General features: G+C 48.2%; 1 long non-coding RNA gene across 4 annotated transcripts; it reads left to right on the forward strand.

The window, feature by feature from the left end:
* Positions 1-1,322: 1,322 nt before the first annotated feature.
* On the forward strand, positions 1,323-21,180 carry LOC120879374. Of its 4 annotated transcripts, none has more exons than XR_005724784.1 (3): positions 1,323-2,510; positions 4,449-4,679; positions 20,514-21,180. It is a non-coding gene; the product is annotated as an uncharacterized LOC120879374 (long non-coding RNA). The 4 variants fall into 4 exon arrangements; XR_005724782.1 differs by lacking the exon at positions 20,514-21,180 and adding an exon at positions 16,804-16,990; XR_005724783.1 differs by lacking the exon at positions 20,514-21,180 and adding an exon at positions 7,602-7,868 and having other exon boundaries at positions 1,323-3,650.
* Positions 21,181-22,308: the final 1,128 nt, after the last annotated feature.

Here is a 22,308-nt window from a genome sequence, read left to right on the forward strand (position 1 = left end):
AACAACTGGCCATGCTTTTTGCAGGAGAGCAGGATTCTCTTCACCCACCCACCTGCTCTCCTCTCTGGACAGTACTGGGCTGGTCCCTCCCTGCGGAGAATCTTACTCGACCCCAGCTCAGAGGCCACGCAAAGAGACACCACTTACATTTAGGATGGAAGAAACTCGGTGAAAACGAGGGGCAGGAACACAAGTTATAAGGAGAGACTGCTTCTTCACCTCCTGCCAACGGAGTGAAGACTTTCACAGCTTCTACTTGCTTTCTGTTGGTATTTTATTATTGAAATATAGTTGATTTACAATGGTATGTTAGTGTTAGGTGAGCAATATGGTAATTCAATATTTTTATAGACTACGCTCTATTTAAAGTTATTGATGAAGAAGATGTACATATGTGTGACAGAATATTACTCAGCCACTAAAAAGAATGACATAATGCCATCTGCAGCAACATGGCTGGACCTAAAGCTTATCGTACTAAGAGATGTAATGCAGACAGAGAGAAATATATACAATAGTGCTTCTATGCACAGTATTGCTAAAATTACACAAATTAACTTATTTATGAAACAGAAACAGACTCACAGACGTAGAGAATGAATTTATGGTTACCAGAGCAGGAAGGGTTTTGGGAAGGGATACATTAGGAGTTTGGAATTGATATGAAAAAAACTGCTATATTTAAAATGGATAGCCAACAAGGGCCTACTGTGTAACACAGGGAACTCTGCTCGGTACTCTGTAATAACTTAAATGGGAAAAGAATTTTAAAAAGAATTGTTGTTGTTGTTCAGTCACTCAGTCATGTCCGACTCCTTGCAACCCCATGGACTGCAGCACGCCAGGCTTCCCTGTCCTTGACCACATCCCAGAGCTTGCTCAGACTCATGTCCATCAAGTCGGTGATGCCGTCCATCCATCTAGTTCTCTGTCATCCCCTTCTCCTCCTGCCTTCAATCTTTCCCAGCATCAGGGTCTTTTCCAGTGAGTCAGTTCTTCACATCAGAGGGCCAAAGAATTGGAGTTTCAGCTTCAGCATCAGTCCTTCCAATGAACATTCAGGACTGATTTCCTTTAGGATGGACTGGTTGGATCTCCTTGCAGTCCAAGGGACTCTCAAGCGCCTTCTCCAACACCACAGTTCAAAGCATCGGTTCTTCAGCACTCAGCTTTCTTTATGGTCCAACTCTCACATCCATATATGACTACTGGAAAAAGCCATAGTTTTGACTATATGGACTTTTGTTGGCAAAGTAATATCAGATACATGTATATGTATAAGTGAACCACTTTGCTGTACACCTGAAACTAACGTGACATTGTTAATCAACTATATTCCAATAAAAAATTAAAATTAAAAAAATGAAGTTATTACAAAATAATGGCTATATTTCCCTCTGCTGAACAACATACCTTTATTGCTTCTTTGTTAAATTTTTATTGCAAGATGCTTGCCTTACAGTATTGTTAGTTTCTGCCGTACATCAACATACGTCAGCAAAGGCACACACACATCCCCTCCCTCTACACACAGTGGCTTGTACGTCGTAACCCCCCACCATTAGCTCCTTCCCCTGCCTCCAACTGGTAAACACTGGCTTGTTCTCTTACAGCTTCTGATTTCTGACCTCGACTTTGGTCTTTGCTCCTCCAGGCCTTGCGAAGCCTTTTCTGAAGTCCACATCCAAGTTCCAAGGTTGAGCAAACCCCTTCGAATTAGATAAGTCCAGTTTGATATAACTTTGAATAAACCGACAACAAGAAAAAGAAGACAGAAAATGAGAAGGTCCCTAAATTTACCAAAAGGCACAGGAATGTGACTTCCTCTCCCCAAGTTTACAGGGAGAGATAGAACTGAATCAAAACCTGGCTGCTTGAGCAACTGACATTCCGCTGGAAATGAAAGCTTGGAAGGGAGCCGGAGCCCAGCGGCTGTCACTCTGCAGTGAACACAGAACCACCCAAGGGCTTGTTAACACACCCAGAGCTCGGACTTGGCAGCTCTGCGTGGGGCCTGACGTTGGCGTTTCTCCCGTTCCCGGCTGACGCCGATGCTGCTGACCGAGGGGCCCCCCCGTGGGAACGCCTGTTGTCGTGCCTTTAGCCTGGCCGCAGGGCAACGACGCAGCTCCCTGCAGCTCCTGTGCTGCCAGGGGCAACCGAAGCATGCACGCAGGAGTGGCTGATGCAGCCATGATGTAACAGGGAAGAGCCAGTTTTGACTCTTCCCTGCTAGATCTGTGCCTTTGGCTGCTTTTGTTATTCTCATCACACAGAATGGTTTGCCTCAGATCACCCTGCCCCTCTGCGTGACTGTTGTGTCCTCGTTCAGAAGTCTGTCCTCCTGTGGATGGCAGGAAGGAAGAAATTAATGCACTCCCCTGCCTGAGGCTCGCCATTCTAGGAGGTACTGCAGGCTGGAATGGCCTTTTCACTGTGTCTCCTCACCTCCCGGACCTCTGATCCATAAGAGAGCCTGGCATCTGGATCCCTGACGGTCACTTTGAGAGGTTAGTCTGCCATCTTCTTGGTCAGCCAGCTTTCAGAACGAAGTTGAATTCCTTGGCTCAACACCTCGTTCATCTCTCAGATTCACTGGTCTTGCCTGTGGCGAGCAGAGCAAGCTTGGACTCAGTAACAGGGAGGAGCTCAGGGCTTCTCAGATGTTTGCTGATCCCATTTTCATCCACTTAAAACTGAAGATCCCTGAAATCTTGGGGTCTAAGACACTGGCTCTCTCTCTTACATTCAGGACTTAAGTTCTTAGCTGTGGTTTCCTTCCAAATGATTTCAGCTAGTATTGGGCAGAATTACATCCTCTAAGTCACTCTTGAAGGCCTTGTGGTATTTAAAGTATCTTTTGTTTCCAACATCCTGGAATACTTAAGTAACCCTTTTCCAGATCGAATAATGTCCCCTGTGTTTTGGTTTATTTGCAGTTTTTCTGAGGCTGCAGGAGAGCCAAGCCTTATTCTTGGCACACGGCTGGGCTGTTTTCGCCCTCTGCTACCTGGAGGTTAATCGAAAGAAACACCCTGGCAAAGATAAAATCGCCAAGCAGGAGGCAGAAAAGCCATGCCCTCAGGCCCAGCCTGTTGCCACCTTGCTGAACTCAAACAGCAAATCCCGAGACTGAAGAAGCCCCGGGGTGTCTGGGTGACTCACTGCCCCTGCAGATCTGGGTTTTCTTCCTGGGGGATAGATTGCACCACTTTTGCTGTTTTTATTGGGAAATCATTTTGAAACTAGAGAGAAAGTTTTAAAAATTGAACCAGAAAACTTGTGTGCCCTTTCCTCAGAATCAGATTTTATTTCCATTTTCCCATCTGCTTCTGCATTTGTTCTCTCTCTGTCTAAATGTGTGTGTTGCTGCTGGTGCTGCTAAGTCGTTTCAGTCGTGTCCGACTCTGTATGACCCCAGAGACGGCAGCCCACCAGGCTCCGCCGTCCCTGGGATTCTCCAGGCAAGAACACTGGAGTGGGTTGCCATTTCCTTCTCCAATGGATGAAAGTGAAAAGTGAAAGTGAAGTCACCCCGTTGTGTCTGACTCTTCATGACCCCATGGACTGCAGCCTACCAGGCTTCTCCGTCCATGGGACTTTCCAGGCAAGAGTACTGGAGTGGGGTGTCATCACCTTCTCCGAAATATGTGTGTACATATTAATATAATATTCTCTGAACCATCTGAGACTAGCTTCTTACCCCTAATAATGGGTGTGCTTTTGTGTAACTGTGGTACAATTATCAACTGCAGTAAATTTAATATTGATGCAATTGCTTCATCTAGCCCACTATCTATATTTTAATTTTGACAATTAATCCAATACAGTAAGTCCCCCACATACTAATGAGTTCCATTCTGATAGTACGTTTGTTTGTAAGTCCAATAAAGTTAGCCTAGGTACAAAGTAACACAAGGCCATATAGTATTGTACTGTAATAGGTTTATAATATTTTTCACATAAATAATACATAAAAAACAAACACAAAAAAATGAAGCAAACATTTTAATCTTACATACAGTGCCTTGAAAAGTACAGTAGAGCAGTACAGCAGCTGGCACACAGGGGGCTCTCGCCTCTTTGAAAGTTTGCAACTTGAAGTTCTTATGCGGGGGCCTTACTGTAATGTCCTTTGTGGCATTTCCCCCCTCCAGTAAAGGAGTCAGTTCTAGGGCCATTTCCTGCATCTGGTTATCCCATCTTCCAATCCCCTTTCACCTAAGACAGTTCAGAATCCTACCCATCTTGCTTGAAGGGACTGTTTGCCAATGATTGCTCACATAGAGCTGGGCCGTTCTCCTTGAGAGGGATGCTGAATATCATGCATCACACCCACAGCACAGGGTGTGGTCTGCCCTCGACGCCGAGGCAGTTTGTTCAGCAAGTGATTGTGTGGTCCCATTTCTCACTCCGTAGTTACTAGCTTTTCCCTGATTTTGAACAAGGTAATTGTGAGAAGGCACATTAAGACATGCCAGCATCCTGCTCCTCATCCAAATCCATCCCCGCCCCTGAGATCTGAGCATCACTGATGACGTCCTGAGCATCACTGATGACGTCCTGAGCATCACTGATGACCTTGCCTGAGCCACTCTGTACAGTGATGGCCACCGAGTGAAGACCTTTCAATCCAGCTCTCCCTCTACTTTATCAGCTGAACGATCATGCCACAGCAGGTGAGCACTCATCCTTCCCCTCTACTTATTTTATGTATCGATTTATTGTTGGGTGTTTGCCTGGTGGCTCAGTGGTAAAGAATCTACCTGCCAAGAAGGAGACATAGGTTTGATTCCTGGGTCGAGAAGATGCCCCTGGAGAAGGACATAGCCCTGTAGTACTCTTGCCTGGAGAATTCTATGGACAGAGGAGCCTGGCATGCTACAGTCCATGGGGTTTCAAAGAGTCAGACAAGGCTTAGAAACTAAAGAACAACAATTATTGTTGATATGGACACAGGGATTTTTGCAAAAACTCATCACCATCCTCAGTGATGTTAGAGTGAAAACTGACCCAGACGTTTCTGCTAAGACCTCCTTCCTGTGGCATCTGTTCTGTGTCCTTGTACCAAGGACCTGCCTCATTTTTTTTCACCATTTTTCTTGTTTTCTGACATAATAATATGTTCCAAGTTCATCTTCTACTTTCTCTGACCCAAGCCTGGGATCTGCCACTTTTATACCTAAAACAAGGAAGTTGGCTTCTATTGGGTTTATTTCCATGCTGTGAGGAGAGCTCTCTTTAGTGAGGGCTCAGAGTCTAGAATTGAAATCTCTTAATTAAATAGAACTCCTTTGGTGGCAAGAAACAGAAAGCTTGACTTGAATGAGCGTAAGCAAAACATCAATTAATTGATCAATGGAATCCAAGCAAGAGTCAAACAGTCAGCCTCTGAAAGTGGAGTGGTGGTTCTGAACCCCAGAGGGTGTTGAGGCCCAGATATAAATGCTGCCCCGCTTCCTCAGTTTCTGGACCTCATCCTTGCTTCTCTCACTGGGCCACTGCGAGCCCAGCCTGTTCCTCCGAAGGGCAGGAAACCTGGCACCTGGAGCGCCCTTGGCTCCTGTGGCTCAGCCTCCAGCCTGGGGAATTCCTGCTCAGAAACCCTCAGGAAAGACTCAGCATTTCCTAGATGACCAGGTTTCCACCCCTGGGCTAACCTAGAGGCCATCCAGATGCACTCGGAAAAGAACAGGGCAGCTTCTGAGCTGACAGACTGGGGAGGCAAAGGAGGGGGTCCAGGGAGCATTAAGCATATCCTCCTGCACACATCTGCTCAGACACAAGAGTGTTTGGCTAATTGCCTGTTCACTGTGCTCAGGTGCTGCAAATGAGTTGTTCTTTTCTTCTAAGGGACCCTGGAATGTAAAGTTTCCAACAACCACAAAGCTGTCACAGCCCCGGCTGAGACTGATGGGGGGCAGCTGTGAAGTGTGTAGAGGAGCAGCCAGCATGGCCCTTGCATCAAGCTCACCTGTCTGCACTGTGGCACTTAAAACAACAACAACAACAAAAAAAAAAAATAGTGGGACTTCCCTGGTTGTCCAGCGGCTGAGACTCTGCCCTCCCAGTGCAGGGGGCCTGGGTTCAGTCCCTGTTTGGGGAACTAGATTCCACGTGCCACAGCTAAATATCCTGCATGCCAAAAAAAAAAAAGAAAATAGAACCAGAGTGCCACAAATAAAACCAGGTGGGGCCAAATAAATAAATATTTTTTAAAAGTAGGAGAAAGGCTGCTTGAAAGTAAGGGAGCTTGGAGACGAGTCCCCTTCTCTGTGACCTTGGGCAATTGATTGACCCTGTGAATCCTACACTAGCTTGAAAGTCAGTTTCTGCTCTGACACCCCACGCCTACGTGGTCTGTGTTCAAGCAGAGATGTTATTTTGACAGCTCTGGCCTTGGCCTTGCCTCCACATCGACCTCGGCCAACCATGACTGTTGGTGACCACAGATGGACAGAGAGTCCAGTCCTGGACTAGCCCCTTCCCCTCCCTATTACCTAATCCCCAACTCCCTTCTGGCATGCCTTGGACATTCTTCGGGTTTGGACCCAATCTCCAGGCCCTGTTTCACCCATCAGATTTCATATTAGGTGTGTCTAGTGCCATCACAAAGTATGGCCAGAAAGAGGCCAGCATGCCAGGCTCCTCTGCTCCAAAGTGGCAGGCACTACCCATCATTCCAAGAACAGCCCCATGCACTCAGCCAAGCTTGAGTCCCCAGACCTCATCATCACTGGTTACCATGGTTACAAGGCAGCCACTCCCGCCGCCTGTAAGGGTCTTTTCAATGAGTCCAGGGCCCCCACCAGGGTTACAGAACCTGCAGGAAGACATTTGGAAGTGGGTGCTGGGTTACAGAGCTAGGTGACTTGTGTTTGGGCTTGATTGTGAATGCGTCATGTTTCTAGGATGGTAAGCATGCCTGGAAAATGGATATGAGCCTAAACTGTGGGCTCCACCATAAGGGGTGGGATTAGTGGTTCCGGGGCCCTGCCAGAAGCCCAGCTGTATAGACAAGCCACGGTGACCTACTCTCCCAAACTATGAGCCGGCTCTCTCCAGCTGCGACGGGGGAGTGCTAGCCTGAGAGTGTGGAGCCGGCCTAAGTGCAAGGGAGAGGGATGTGAGTGTTTGTGGGTGTGGGAGGGGAGAGGGAGAGGACTGGGTGGAAGAGAAGGAGGAAAATCACAGGGAGAGGCCGAGTGAGCAGATGCGAGCGGTCCTGTACTTGGGGAGGAAAGAAGACACGAGATGAAAAGAAGCCAGGGCCCTTGATGGGGGTGGGGGACAAAAGTCAGCAGAGGAAGCGATGGATCGCTTCTGTCCAGAAGTGAGTCATGTTGCCGTCTCAAAAGAAGAGCCTAATAAAAGGAAATGGTTGGGAAAATCAGTGAGTTTTAAAATACTCGGTTATTTTCAAGAAGGAATTAATGAGATGCCGAGTTCCTCATCTTGACAAGGTTTTCTCTGGGATACTTGTGCTCACATCTCTCTACCACGTGAGCACCTGAGACTCAACGAGGTGGCATCCTGTGGGGATTCCTTCCATCCCCTTAGCTGAGGTCTGCTAAGCACCTACTATGTGTTACTCTCTGTAGCAGATGCAAGGGCACCCGGAGACGGGCTTCACAGCTCAGCCTGGAGGAGAAGCAGAGATGCGGAGTGGTGAGCACAGAGAACGGGCCGCGTGCTGCACACAGCATGCGGGAGAGAGCGGGCCGGGTCTGGGCCCTCGGGCATCGCCAGGGTGAGGATGCCCAGGAGCTGTTTGCTGTTTGCTGTGTGCTCCGTCGTCAGTGGTGTCTGACTCTTTGTGACTCCATGGACTGTAGCCCGCCAGGCTCCTCCATCCATCAGTTTCTCCAGGCAAGAATACTGGAGTGGGTTGTCACTTTCTTCTCCAGGGGATCTTCCCAACCGAGGCATGGAACCCACATTCTCTGGCATCTCCTGCATCAGAAGGCAGGTTCTTTACCCCGTTGCCACCTGGGCAGCCTGAGGATGCCCAGGACAGAAGCAGCTAAATCTCCCTGGGACCCTGGAGACCCTGCAGGACCACAGCAGGGCCGCACGTGGGACTGGAGAAGCGGCCAGGGCCCCTCAGGCTGACTCCTGCGCGGATGCTGACAGACATCAGGGTCGGTGCACAGTGGGCACAGACACAATGAATGCTCTTCATCCCCCTCGGATACCCACCTCACCCCCTCCGCCTCTTCATTCCTTCGTTCCTCAGCCATCAGCTCAACATGCCCCTCCCAGACAGGCACCTGCCCTCAACCAGCTCACCCCAGGCTTCTCCAAAGTCCCAAGGTTTTAAATATAATCTCCCAAAGTAACTGAATTCTTATTTGACACTCAAGTGAATAAACTCTTATTTTATGTTTCTATCATAGCTAACTGAGTCAGAATGAAAATTTCCTCACCTTTAAAAATGGCAGAGCCATCTCAGTTCATTCAAAGGGAGTAATTTACATTCCTGCCGCGAGTTGAAATGAACCCACATGTTTGGCAAGAAAGAATACTGTGGAAACCAGAATTGAAAGAGACACGTGTACTCCAATGTTCATCGCAGTGCTGTTTACAATAGTCAGGACACGGAAGCAACCTAGATGTCCATTGGCAGATGAATGGATAAGAAAGCTGTAGTACGTATACACAATGGAGTATTACTCAGCTATTAAAAAGAATGCATTTGAATCAGTTCTAATGAGGTAGATGAAACTGGAGCCCATTATACAGAGTGAAGTAAGCCAGAAAGAAAAACACCAGTATAGTATACTAACACATATACATGGAATTTAGAAAGATGGTAATGATAACCCTGTATGCGAGACAGCAAAAGAGACACAGATGTAAATAACAGACTTTTGGACTCTGTGGGAGAGGGAGAGGGTGGGATGATTTGAGAGAACAGCACTGAAACATGTATATTATCATTTGTGAAACAGATCGCCAGTCCAGGTTTGATGCATGATACAGGATGCTCAGAGCTGGTGCACTGGGATAACCCAGAGGGATGGGATGGGGAGGGAAGTTGGGGGGGGGTTCAGGATGGAGCCACATGGACACCCATGGCTGATTCATGTCAATGCACAGCATAAACCACCAAAATATTGTAAAGTAATTAGCCTCTAATTAAATAAATTAATCTAAAAAAATACTGTGTTTTCTTATGCCCACCAGTTTGTTAGCAATAAATAGCATTTTCCAAAGAAAGAATTTCAAAGCAATAACAAGTCTGTATTCTAAAAGAATGCTAGATGTAGGCGTCTGCAGTTCATCTTATGAGAATCCAAGTAAAGCGGAAGTAGGTGGCATGAGTCAATGAGGGGGGCACTTTGACACAGGGCCCCATCCTTCCTGCAGAGTGATGGGGGAGGGCTGCTGCCCAGTGAGCATCCAGTGAAGTCACGGATACAGCTGGGGGCAGGAGTCCCACCAGCGGGGCGATGTGACGGGTGACAACATCATTGAGAAAAACTGCAAGTACATCGGTCTCAGGGAAACCTGTTTGAGCACCTGAGCGTCCTGTCCCATCACACCCCTGTCCCCTTGTCATTTTGGTGCCGACTCACACATCTGCTTCCGTGAGATGCTGGACCGAGCTTCTGCTTCGCACTTGCATTCCGAGGTAGGGATGCAGGCACTTACGGTGCTCGTGCTGCAGAGGACAGTCGTCCGGGCAAGAGGCCGGGGGTTACTCAGCCGTGTCTCCTGGCTTCCAGATTCACCAAGTTTGAAATAAAATAGAAACCAGTCACCTCTGCTGTCAGTTTTCAGTAAAGGGAATGGTTTTCCTGGTTAAATGCAACAAATCAGAAAAACCTAATCGTTTTTAATGAACCCAAGGGGGGAAAACCCAGAGAGTTGGGCTAAGAGCTCTCTGACCTTGAGATGGCAGGAGCTGATGGCAACCCCAGTTGGAAATCAGATTATTTCAGCCTAAGTGAAATTCCCAGGCAGGAAGAACCAGTTTGGGAAGAGACTTGCAAGCCTTCGGCAGACTCAGCCAAGATGTATTTGAGTGGCTTCCGCTGGTTTTGCTGCATGATAATGCACCTGGTGGGGTTTACAGGTGGCTCAGTGGTAAAGAATCCGCCCGCAATGCTGGAGCCCCAGGTTCAACCCCTGGGTTGGAAAGATCCCCTGGAGAAAGAAATGGCAACCTATTCCAGGATTCTTGCCTGGAGAATCCCATGGACAGAAGAGCCTGGCAGGCTACGCTCCATGGGGTCGAAAAGAATCAGACACACACACACACACACACACAAGTGCCTCATAGGTGAACTTTTACCAAACAAAAAGGCAGACTTGAAGAAACAAGACTGCTTGTCCAGAGTGAGGTCAAATCTGAAACTGGATTCCGTCCCGTTGGCACTGTTAATTCAAAAGACCCACTGAACTCGGGGGCTGGAATGGCAAGGGCTCCTCTCTCTCCATGCCCTTCTCCCCCACACCACAGTTCAGAGTCTTAAGAGGAAGCCAAATTCAATAGGGACAGACATTTAAGGGGAAAAACTCATTTTATTTAAAACTTCATTTTATTAAACTCCAGGAATTTGTCTCCAGGTTTAAAGAGAGTTGATCCGATGACTCAAAGTTTTCACGTTGACCTCCTCGGAGGGTTGGGGAGGCCTCCCAGGCCTGCAGAGGGTGCAGCTGACAAAACAGAGAGCTTCTAAGTCCACATCAGTGGGCACTTTCAGTCGATGCAGATGGCTTAGAAATCGCCCCCCTTGGCATGGAATTCTCTGGCGCAGGAAAACAGAGAGGAGAGACATCAGGCTCGCCCGCGAAGCCAGGCAGCACATCCTGCCTTTCCATCACCTCCACCTGTGACTGCTTCTAAATCTGAGAAAGTTGTCCAGCTGCCCACATGCTCAGATCTCTCGCCACACCTTCTTGCAGTGTCAACTCTGCGAATGGACGACAGTAACGGACGTCACAGTGGACAGAACAGATCACACACATGGAGAGGATGTCACACATGGACACATAGATCACCGGCAGAGTACAGCCTCAGCAAGAGGTAAAGCCGTGCACAAAAGGCAGCCCCCAGACTCTTGAGAGTCCCTCGGACTGCAAGGAGATCAAACCAGTCCATCCTAAAGGAAATCAACCCTGAATATCCATTGGAAGGACTGAGGCTGAGGCTGAAGCTCCAACACTTTGGCCACCTGATGTGACGAACTAACTCATTGGAAAAGACCCTGATGCTGGGAAAGACTGAGGGCAGGAGGAGGAGATGGCTGGATGGCATCACCAGCTCAAGGGACAGGAGTCTGAGCAAACTCCAGGAGACAGTGCAGGACAGGGAAGCCTGGCGTGCTGCACTCTGTGGGGTCGTGGAGTCGGACACAACTTTAGCGACTGAGCGACAGTCTGCCCCAGCTATGGCTCACACAGTGCCCCCCACCCTCACAGTCCCAAGCATAAGCTTCGGTGGGAAGCTTTGTCTGGCAGCTGTGTGTTTGTGATCACCAGAAGAAACACACTCCTCACAGCAAACACTGAGAGCTGCTGCGTATCTGTGGAGAGATGAAGTGCAGATGTCGACTGCTGTACAGTGAATTCAATTATTAGAATTTTTGTCATCATTAATCCCATAAACCATCCTCAAAGAGCACTCTTTTCAAAGCAGAAAATGCTGAATGAAGCCTGGGTTAGAGGGGTAGTTGAGACCATTTGCCTCTGTGCAGTGGGGAAAAGAAAATATTTTACCCCTAAAATGACCCCGTAAGAGTGACTAGAGGTCATTTTCTTAGAAAGTTTAGTGTGAAACAAAACGAAATCTATTTGCTTAACACAGAGACACACACACACACGTCTATGCATCCCATGCAAATGTCTGTGTCTTTTAATTACCATAAGTAATTAGGAGAGTAGATTTTACTCCGAAGAGGTTAGTTGAGACCTTTGTTTGTGATGAGCATTTCTCCCTCTATGGAGCTAGAAATATCACTGTAAATGTGGTGATTAACAATGTCTCTATCTCCAGCTCAGGAAGTGTTGACACAGATGCTTGGCTAATCATTGATAGCAAATAGCTATTCCCATAAAGGCGAAGATTAGTCGGAATTGGCATGCATTTTGTTCTTCTGTGAGCCTCATTTGATTATAGATGATGTTTTGTTAGAGTGTATCCATGCAACCTCATAATGATGTAAAACCCAAGAAAACAGGGACTCTGTGCCAAAACCAAATTAAATACGTGTTCGAAAAATGCAAGCTTGATTCGAGTTCAGGTACCACGAAGCTTGCCTTCGTGTCTATTGTTGCTAAATCCTTCAGGGAAACTATAAAAAGCAACCCTGACATTAATATCAATTTAAAGTTGGTGTTACTGCCAACATTTCCTCTCCACGAAGCCCAGCTGTCGTATCATCTGCAGCCCGACAAGGAGTGGCAGCAGAGCCGCTTCTACAGGGCTGGGAAAGCTGCGCACAGACTGGGCAAGATGCCCTCTGCTCTGCACAAACCCGCTGCACTGCCCTGGTTTCCCTGTGGGCAGCACGGACGCCTCTGGGAGCTGGGTACAGAGCCCGTTCTCTGGGTGAGCAGCTTCGGCGTCTCTGAGCTGTCATGCCCCTTCCTCCTTCTTCTGCAGCTTCCAAGGAGCACCTACATTCAGATGGCTCCTACCCCCTTGCCACCCTACTCACACGTGTGCTAGGCTGTTTCCGTCTTGTCCGACTTTTTGCCACTCCATGGACTACAGCGCACCAGGCTTCCCCCTGTCCTTCACTGTCTCCCAGAGCTTGCTCAGACTCGTGTCCATACAATCGGTGATGCCATCCAACCATCTCATCCTCTGTCGCCCCCTTCTCCTCTCTACCAAACATAGCTTAGCCTAGCCTACTTTAAACATGAGCAGATCACGTAGGTTAAAAGATGGTTGTGAAAAATCATCTAATGCAAAGGCTATTTTATAATGAAGTGTGGACTGTCTCAGGTAATTATTGAGCACTGTGCTGGAAGTTATCTGGGCACAGGATGGTTGTCAGTGTATCACGTCGACCGTCATGATTTTGAGGCCGACTCGCAGCTATGACTCGCAGACGCTGACCAGCATCACAAAAGAGTACTGTGACATGTATCACCAGCCAGGCAAGAGATCCAAGTTCAAAGTGTGGTTCCTACTGAACACAGAGACATTTTGTGCCATCATACAGTCAAAAAATCATAAGTCAAACCATCCATCGTAAGTCAGGAACCATCTGAATATGTCGATCCTGCCAAAGAACAAAGCATCCTGCTCTTTCCCTTTAAGGAAGTAGGGAGAGGATGAGAGGCAGCAAACACAGAATTCAGGGCTTTGTGCGCCGTCCGGAGGTCCTGGATGTTTACATTTGCTTCAAGGACACTCGGTAATATTAGCCTCTCATTTCCACGCTCAGTCTTACCTGACAGCTCCTGCTCATTCTTGAAAACTTGGCTCAGAGTCAGCAAGGGCAGGATCTCTGTGACCTTTGTGTCCTCGGGATTTGTGCACAGCTCAAGTCCTCAGCACCTATGCCAACATCTCTCAGGGCTAATTAGATGGCATCCACTGATCTGTCCTTCCCTGGTAGATTCTGATCTTCTTGAAGAGGAATTCTCTTCCTCCTCTTACAAGGACACTAATCCCATCATCAAATTGCCAACATCCGCTGGATCATGGAAAAAGCAAGAGAGTTCAGAAAAACATCTATTTCTGCTTTATTGACTATGCCAAAGACTTTGATTGTGTGGATCACAATAAACTGTGGAAAATTCTGAAAGAGATGGGAATCCCAGACCACCTGACCTACCTCTTGAGAAATCTGTATGCGGGTCAGGAAGCAACAGTTAGAACTGGACATGGAACAACAGACTGGTTCCAAATAGGAAAAGGAGTACGTCAAGGCTGTATATTGTCCCCCTGCTTATTTAACTTATATGCAGAGTACATCATGAGAAACATTGGACTGGAAGAAACACAAGCTGGAATCAAGATTGCTGGGAGAAATATCAATCACTTCAGATATGCAGATGACACCACCCTTATGGCAGAAAGTGAAGAGGAACTAAAAAGCCTCTTGATGAAAGTGAAAGTGGAGAGTGAAAAAGTTGGCTTAAAGCTCAACATTCAGAAAACGAAGATCATGGCATCCGGTCCCATCACGTCATGGGAAATAGATGGGAAAACAGTGGAAACAGTGTCAGACTTTATTTTTTTGGGCTCCAAAATCACTGCAGATGGTGACTGCAGCCATGAAATTAAAAGACGCTTACTCCTTGGAAGAAAAGTTATGACCAACCTAGATAGTATATTCAAAAGCAGAGACATTACTTTGCCGACTAAGGTCCATCTAGTCAAGGCTGTGGTTTTTCCAGTGGTCATGTATGGATGTGAGAGTTGGACTGTGAAGAAGGCTGAGCACCGAAGAATTGATGCTTTTGAACTGTGGTGTTGGAGAAGACTCTTGAGAGTCCCTTGGACTGCAAGGAGATCCAACCAGTCCATTCTGAAGGAGATCAGCCCTGGGATTTCTTTGGAAGGAATGATGCTGACGCTGAAACTCCAGTACTTTGGCCACCTCATGCGAAGAGTTGACTCATTGGAAAAGACTCTGATGCTGGGAGGGATTGGGGGCAGGAGGAGAAGGGGACGACCAAGGATGAGATGGCTGGATGGCATCACGGACTCGATGGATGTGAGTCTGAGTGAACTCTGGGAGTTGGTGATGGACAGGGAGGCCTGGTGTGCTGCGATTCATGGGGTTGCAGAGAGTCAGACATGACTGAGCGACTGAACTGAACTGAATCCCATCACAGGGGCCCCACCCTCATGACCTCAACTCTACATAATCACCTCAAAATACCATCCCAGTGGGTTAGGACTTCAATATGTGAACCGGGGGCGGCGGGGGGATGGGGCGGCTGGGGGCGGTGTGCAGGGAGGAACAAAACCGTTTAGTCCACAATAGGCAACCACTAGCCACATGTGATGACAGAGTGTCTGAAATGTGCACAGTGTGGTGGAGGAACTGAATACTTAACTGTGTGTGTGTGTGTGTTAGTCGCTCAGTCCTGTCCGACTTCGCTTTGTGACCCCATGGACTGTAGCCCGCCAGTCCCCTCTGTCCATGGGACTCTCCAGACAAGAATACTGGAGTGGGTTGCCTTTTTCTTCTCCAGGGAATCTTCCCAACCCAGGAATCGAACCCAGGTCTCCTCCTGCACTGCAGGCGGATTCTTTACCATCTGAGCCACCAGAGATGCCCAAGAAGATGAGTGGAAATTGTATGTTAATTGATTGGAATATTTTATGTTAATTGATTTAAGTTTATGTTTCAGTAGCCAGACGTGCCCAGCGGCTACCACACCGGGCAGCACAGCTCCAGATTCTTGTGTGCATGGGTACTGGGGAATGAAAACCTACCTGAGTTCAGGCTTGAGTGGCTGAACTTCCTGACTGTATCAGGGAAGTGAAAGGCTTCCCAGGTGGTGCTAGTGGTCAAGACTCAGCCTGCCGGTGCAGAACACATGGCTTTGGTCCCTGGGTCAGGAAGATCCCCCTGGAGGTGGGCATGGCCACCCACTCCAGTGTTCTTGCCTGGGAAATCCCATGGGCAGAGGAGCCTGCTGGGCTACAGTCCATGGGGTCTCAAAGAGTCGGACACAACTGAGCGAGCACAGACACACACATCAGGGAAGGTACTTACCATTTTCTCACTGAACCTCTGCAGGACCACCTGTACCAGACTAGATGCCGCCTTCCCTGGGGGCCCCTGCAGCCTCCCCCCCACACACAGGCAGTGGTGGGAAGGAGCCTCCCTGGAGAGGAAACACTGGAACAGACACCTGCGTCCTCGGGGGGATCTGCAGGAAGTAGCTGCAGGTGGAGGCCGAGGCCTGGAAACGTCCGCAGGTGGGGTGGGACCCAGCCCAGCCTGTGAACAGAAAGGGAGCCTGTGGTCTCAGCAGGCGTCCAAGCACGCAGGCCCTCCTGCCATCGAAATATTCAAGTTTCCTTTCAAACAGCTGGGCTGTGAGCAGGGGCGGAACATGACATTATTGAAAGTTTCAAGCTTCCTCCTTGGGCACCTCTGAGGGCACCAGATCTCAGGGGGCAAGAAGGACAGCAGAGATGCGGGGGCTTGGGGACCGGGGAGGAGAAGCAGCCTGGTCAGAAGAGGGGATAAAAGAAGGGGAGCCGAGAGGCCGTCCTGTCATTGGAGCTGAGGACACACGTGACCCATGAACACCTCCTGGGGTCAGGTCTGCGGCGAGGGGAGCTGCCAGCCAGGAAGGGCAAGTTTCCAGCTGTGCTCGGGTGGCCTGGATGAGATGCCCCCAGGATACCCACGTGGGCAGTGAAGGGTAAAACAAGCAAGGAAGAGCCTGCAGTGACTGACTCCAGAGCCAGTACCCTCTCCTCTGGAATAAGAAGTCTGTGGACGGGACAAGGCACAGCATCAGAGGTGGTCCAGGAATGCTTCTGCTTTCTCAGTCAGCAAAGACTGGGCCAGTCCTACAGGCCACTCAGCACAGACCCCAACAGCCTGTCCCGCAGCTAGAATGTTTCTTTAGCAGCAAGGGGACGGCTGAAGCCCCTTAAACCACCCCCACACTCTGCTTCCCACGTTTCAAACTGCTAGATAAAGTTGTTGAGAAATCCTGGAATGACCCCCAGGTTTCCCTAAACTGTATTTCTCACGGTGGACTCTCAGCAACGAGATAAATTTAGATCCCCCCTTTAAGCAAGCCCAGCACTAGGGTGATTGCATAGGCTGATGTTTTCAATTCCACTTTTATTATCTTGCATTTCTCTTCCAGGCTTAGAATCCCTCTTTCTCATCGCCCTGCATTTCTTCCCTGTCTGTATTCCTTTCTCCTCCTCATAAGATGATCGTGAAACTGCTTCGGTCACCAGTAAATGGCGGAAACAATGAATGATCTTGGCTTTCAACACTCCTAAACAGACAGTTGGGAAGTGGTGGAAAATTAAAACCAGGCAGCTCCATGACATTAGTAAGTCCTGCTTGAGCAGAAGAGCCCGACCCCAGTCTCCAGTCTCATCGTACCAATGACATCAGAGTGGAGGGGCTGGCCAGGACGGGGAGCCCTGGAGCAGAGGACACCATGAAGCCGGCCTCGTCTCCTCTTCCCCACGAGTCCAGCTTGTCTCGTGCAGAAGTGAGAAACGGCAGCTTCCACCAGCTGACGAGGAAGCTGACGGATCCTGCAGAGAGGAGCTTGGTGTGAAGGCGAAGGCAGGGGGGACAGTGATGTGGCATCCTCCGGGGTCAGCACTCTCCCCCCAACACTGGCTGAAAGTGGGGAGCTCTCACCAGCCGATCACCAACCCCACGGAGCCTGGTTTGACTAAAAGCTTACACTTGCTAGATTTTGTGAAAACTTTACCAAGTGACTTTCACAAACTTGAGGTCCAAAACTCAATAAAGGAGATCAGGTTGTAGCCTGGGGAGAAAAGCAGGGTGGAGCATGGGATGCTTCTCTGGTTAGCAAGTTTCTGGTTGGGGGGTTGGTCTGGGTGCTTCCTTTCCAACCGTCACTGAGGGCAAACAAAACATGAATTGCGTCAGCACCCCGTAAAGGACATCAGTCCATGACTGTTAATTATTACATCAGCCCCAATATATTGAGCATGTTCGTCAACCACAAATAACAGTGAAGCTTAAAATAGACTGATTAAAGCATTCAGAGAAAAGGCAACCTCTGGGTCCCCACACAGATTCTTTCCATCCTCAGAACAACAGGGCCAAACAGCTGTGGGGAATGCGACCTTGCCAGAAAAGGGCAGAACCCTGCCAAGATGTCAGCATCAGCCTCTTGGGCGGCTCTCTGGGTTTCCTGTCCATTCTACTACCCCTAGCCAAGAGCAAAGGCTTCCCATGTGGTTCAGTGGTAAAGAATCTGTCTGCCAATGCTGGGGCCATGGACTCGATCCCTGGGTTGGGAAGATCCCCTAGAAGAGGGCATGACAACCCCTTCTAGTATTCTTGCTTGGAGAATCCCCTGGACAGAGGAGCCTGGTGGGATACAATCCATGGGGTCACAAAGAGTTGGGCGCAACTCAGCACACACACGGGCACCCAAGTCTCTCCTGACTCATTTTTATCTTCCCAGCCACACACGTGACATCTCAGTAGCACAAAAATGTCTAAAGCCAGTGCAGTCCAGGTGTGTGCATGCTCAGTTATGTCTGGCTCTTTGTGACCCCCAGGGACTGTAGCCTTCCAGTTCAGTTCAGTTCAGTCGCTCAGTTGTGTCTGACTCTGCGACCCCATGAATCGCAGCACACCAGGCCTCCCTGTCCATCACCATCTCCCAGAGTTCACTCAGACTCACGTCCATCAAGCCCGTGATGCCATCCAGCTGTTTCATCCTCGGTCGTCCCTTTCTCCTCCTGCCCCCTATCCCTCCCAGCATCAGAGTCTTTTCCAATGAGTCAACTCTTCGCATGAGGTGGCCAAAGTACTGGAGTTTCAGCTTCAGCCTCATTCCTTCCAAAGAAATCCCAGGGCTGATCTCCTTCAGAATGGACTGGTTGGATCTCCTTGCAGGCCAAGGAACTCTCAAGAGTCTTCTCCAACACCACAGTTCAAACGTAAAAATTCTTCGGCGCTTAGCCTTCTTCACAGTCCAACTCTCACATCCATACATGACTACTGGAAAAACCATAGCCTTGACTAGATGGACCTTAGTCGGCAAAGTAATGTCTCTGCTTTTGAATATACTATCTAGCTGGTCATAACTTTTCTTCCAAGGAGTTAGCGTCTTTTAATTTCATGGCTTCAGTCACCATCTGCAGTGATTTTGGAGCCCCCAAAAATAAAGTCTGACACTGTTTCCACTGTTTCCCCGTCTGTTTCCCGTGAGGTGATGGGGCTAGATGCCATGATCTTCGTTTTCTGAATGTTGAGCTTTAAGCCAACTTTTTCACTCTCCTCTTTCACTTTCATCAAGAGGCTCTTTAGTTCCTCTTCACTTTCTGTGCCATAAGGGTGGTATCATCTGCATATCTGAGGTAATTGATATTTCTCCCAGAAATCTTGATTCCAGCTTGTGTTTCTTCCAGTCCAATGTTTCTCATGATGTACTCTGCATAGAAGTTAAATAAGCAGGGTGACAATATACAGCCTTGACACACTCCTTTTCCTATTTGGAACCAGTCTGTTGTTCCATGTCCAGTTCTAACTGTTGCTTCCTGACCTGCATACAGATTTCTCAAGAGGCAGGTCAGGTGGTCTGGGATTCCCATCTCTTTCAGAATTTCCCACAGTTTATTGTGATCCACACAATCAAAGGCTTTGGCATAGTCAATAAAACAGAAATAGATGTTTTTCTGAACTCTCTTGCTTTTTCCATGATCCAGCGGATGTTGGCAATTTGATCTCTGGTTCCTCTGCCTTTTCTAAAACCAGCTTGAACATCAGGGAGTTCACAATTCACATATTGCTGAAGCCTGGCTTTGGAGAATTTTGAGCATTACTGTACTAGTGTGTGAGATGAGTGCAATTGTGCGGTAGTTAGAGCATTCTTTGGCATTGCCTTTCTTTGGAACTGGAATGAAAATTGACTTTTCCAGTCCTGTGGCCACTGCTGAGTTTTCCAAACTTACTGGCATATTGAGTGCAGCACTTTCACAGCATCATCTTTCAGGATTTGAAACAGCTCAACTGGAATTCCATCGCCTCCACTAGCTTTGTTCGTAGTGATGCTTTCTAAGGCCCACTTGACTTCACATTCCAAGATGTCTGGCTCTAGATTAGTGATCACATTTGGTACCCCCAATAAAAGGCAATGAGCAAGGAGGTAGCTCTGAAACAGCCCCAGGTTCCCACCACAGCCCCCCAACCCTGTGGTGGACACACATAGGCTCCCAGTTACTCAAACAGTAACCTAGGTGCTGCTGTGATTGGAGCTTGTTGATGGAATTCAGGTCCAAAATAAATTGACTTCAAGATCTGAAGATTATCCAGGGTGAGCCTGACCTAATCAGGTGAGCCCATACAAGGGATAAGGTTCTTCCTTAAGAAAGAGATTGGAAGCATCAGGGGGACTCACATGAGGGGGTCCCTCTGCTGCTGGCTTTGAAGGTGGAAGGGGATTTCCGATGGCAGGGAGTGTGGATGGCTTCTGGGACCCAGAGTCCTCAGTCCTATAGCTGTAAGGAAATGACTTCCACCAACAGCCTGCGGGACTTGGAATCATAATCTTCCCTGAGCCTCTGGAAAGGAAGGAAGCCCAGCCAACAGCCCAATTTCCCCAGGTGGGACCCCGTGCAGAAAATGGCCCTCTGACCTAAAAAATTATGAACTAACACAGTAAAGAATCTGCCTGCAATGTGGGAGATCCGGGTTCAATCCCTGGGTCGGGAAGATCCCCTGAAATAGGAAATGGCAACCCACTCTGGTATTCTCACCCAGAGAATCCCATGGACAGATGAGCCTGGCGGGCTACGGTCCATGGGGTCGCAGAGTAGGACACGACTGAATGACACATTTTCACTTTCTTTCCAGCAGCTTTTGGTGACTTTATACAGCAAAGGAAAACTGACGGAATCTGCTGGGTGATGTTCAGATGCCGACTCCCGAGCAGGCCCCCACCGCACAGCTGCAGGATGTCAACGAGCTCAGCAGAGAAGGATGACGGCTCCTGTCCTCCAGCCCCCTTGGGGGAGAGCAGGGGGCCGCCCAGAGAATGCACAGAGCTCGCTCGGAAGACTGGAAACTGCCTCCAAGATAGAGCGGATCCTGTTGCCTTCTTGTCAATGAGCATCGTTAATTACACTTGTTTTCATTTTCACTCTTGGAGATATCATTTCATTTTCTTTTACAGTTTTGCTTGAAAAATTATGGTATTGGGAGACTAGCTTTGCCTGGGCTGCAGAGCTTAGAAAGCTGGTGTTCACAGGCGTGCTGATGGCTGTTGCTTGGAGAAGGTGCCAACGCTGCTGACCATCATGCTCTCGGAGAGTCACAGCATGTTCGCAGATTAAAGGCCCTGAGAAGGCTGGCTATGAAGGAATGTGCTCGACGTGATTTATTTAACCAGGCACCTTCCAACCCTTCTGCTCCAGAAACCCCTTTCCTCCAGCCACTCAGATAAATTAGGGGGGAGGGGGGAGGAGCCCAGCGTGAAAAAAAAACGTGTTCAGAGATTAATAAAGGCAAAGAAGTAATGCACCAAGATGCACAGACTCTGTGTTGCATGCAATCAGGTCATGCTGTGTGTGATCATGGATGTGTGAGGTCTACACCTTCCTTTGCCCAGGGGTCTTCACTTAGCCAGATTTTGGACAACCCCCCATGATCTTAAAGCTTGGTGGCTCAGACAGTAAAGAACCTGCCTGCAATTCAGGAGTTCTGTGTTCAGTCCCTGGGTGGAGAAGATCTTCTGGAGGAGGGCATAGCAACCCAGCCCAGTATCCTTGCCTGGAGAATTTCATGGGTGAAGGAGTCTGGCCAGGCTACAGTTCATAAGGTTGCAAAGAGCCAGACATGACTGAGTGATCACACCATGACCTTGAACCTAAACATTCTCAGACAATAAGGCATAGGGAAGGGAGCTTTGGTAAGAATATTTAAGACAGGGTTCATTGCCTTATATTGCACAGGAAGAACTTTCACTAAGAAGTGAAAATATCTTTTTAATAGGAAAACAGCTTGATAAGAAAATGAAAAATCACTGTCCTTAGAAAAAAAACTAAAGAATGCTCTTTTACTTACTTAAATCCTATACAAGTAGACACTCTATCATTTGCAAATAAACGTTTTGATATTTCAAATGAGACCTACCCTGCCAGATAAAGAAGTCTATTATATATCAACAGTGATTTATGTTTTATGGTCTGGGGCCAAGACACAGGCAGATCTAGAGGCCAGAACAGACAGTCCAGAAACAGGCCCTCCTGTACAGGGGCTTCACATATGAGCAATAGGATTTTAATAAAATGAATTGTTACGTTTCTAGAGTCAAGAAGGGGACAGCAGAGGATGAGATGTTTGGATGGCATCACCAACTCGATGAACATGAGTTTGAGTAAACTCCAGGAGTTGGTGACGGACAGGGAGGACTGGCCTGCTGCAGTCCATGGGGTCACAAAGAGTAGGACATGATTGAGTGACTGAACTGAACTGGAGTCAAGAAATCTGGCTAACTCTTTGGGGAAGAAATCTTATATCTCCAACTCTTATCCTATTTTAAAATTAATCGTAAGTAGAATACAAATTTAAATATAAAATAATAACTGCTAGATGTTTTGAAAGAAAGCACAGATAAATACAGCTGTCCTGCTACACCCTTTGGTTACTG

Source organism: Oryx dammah, unplaced genomic scaffold, assembly GCF_014754425.2.
Source record: "Oryx dammah isolate SB20612 unplaced genomic scaffold, SCBI_Odam_1.1 HiC_scaffold_20, whole genome shotgun sequence".
NCBI classification, from domain to species: Eukaryota; Metazoa; Chordata; class Mammalia; order Artiodactyla; family Bovidae; genus Oryx; species Oryx dammah.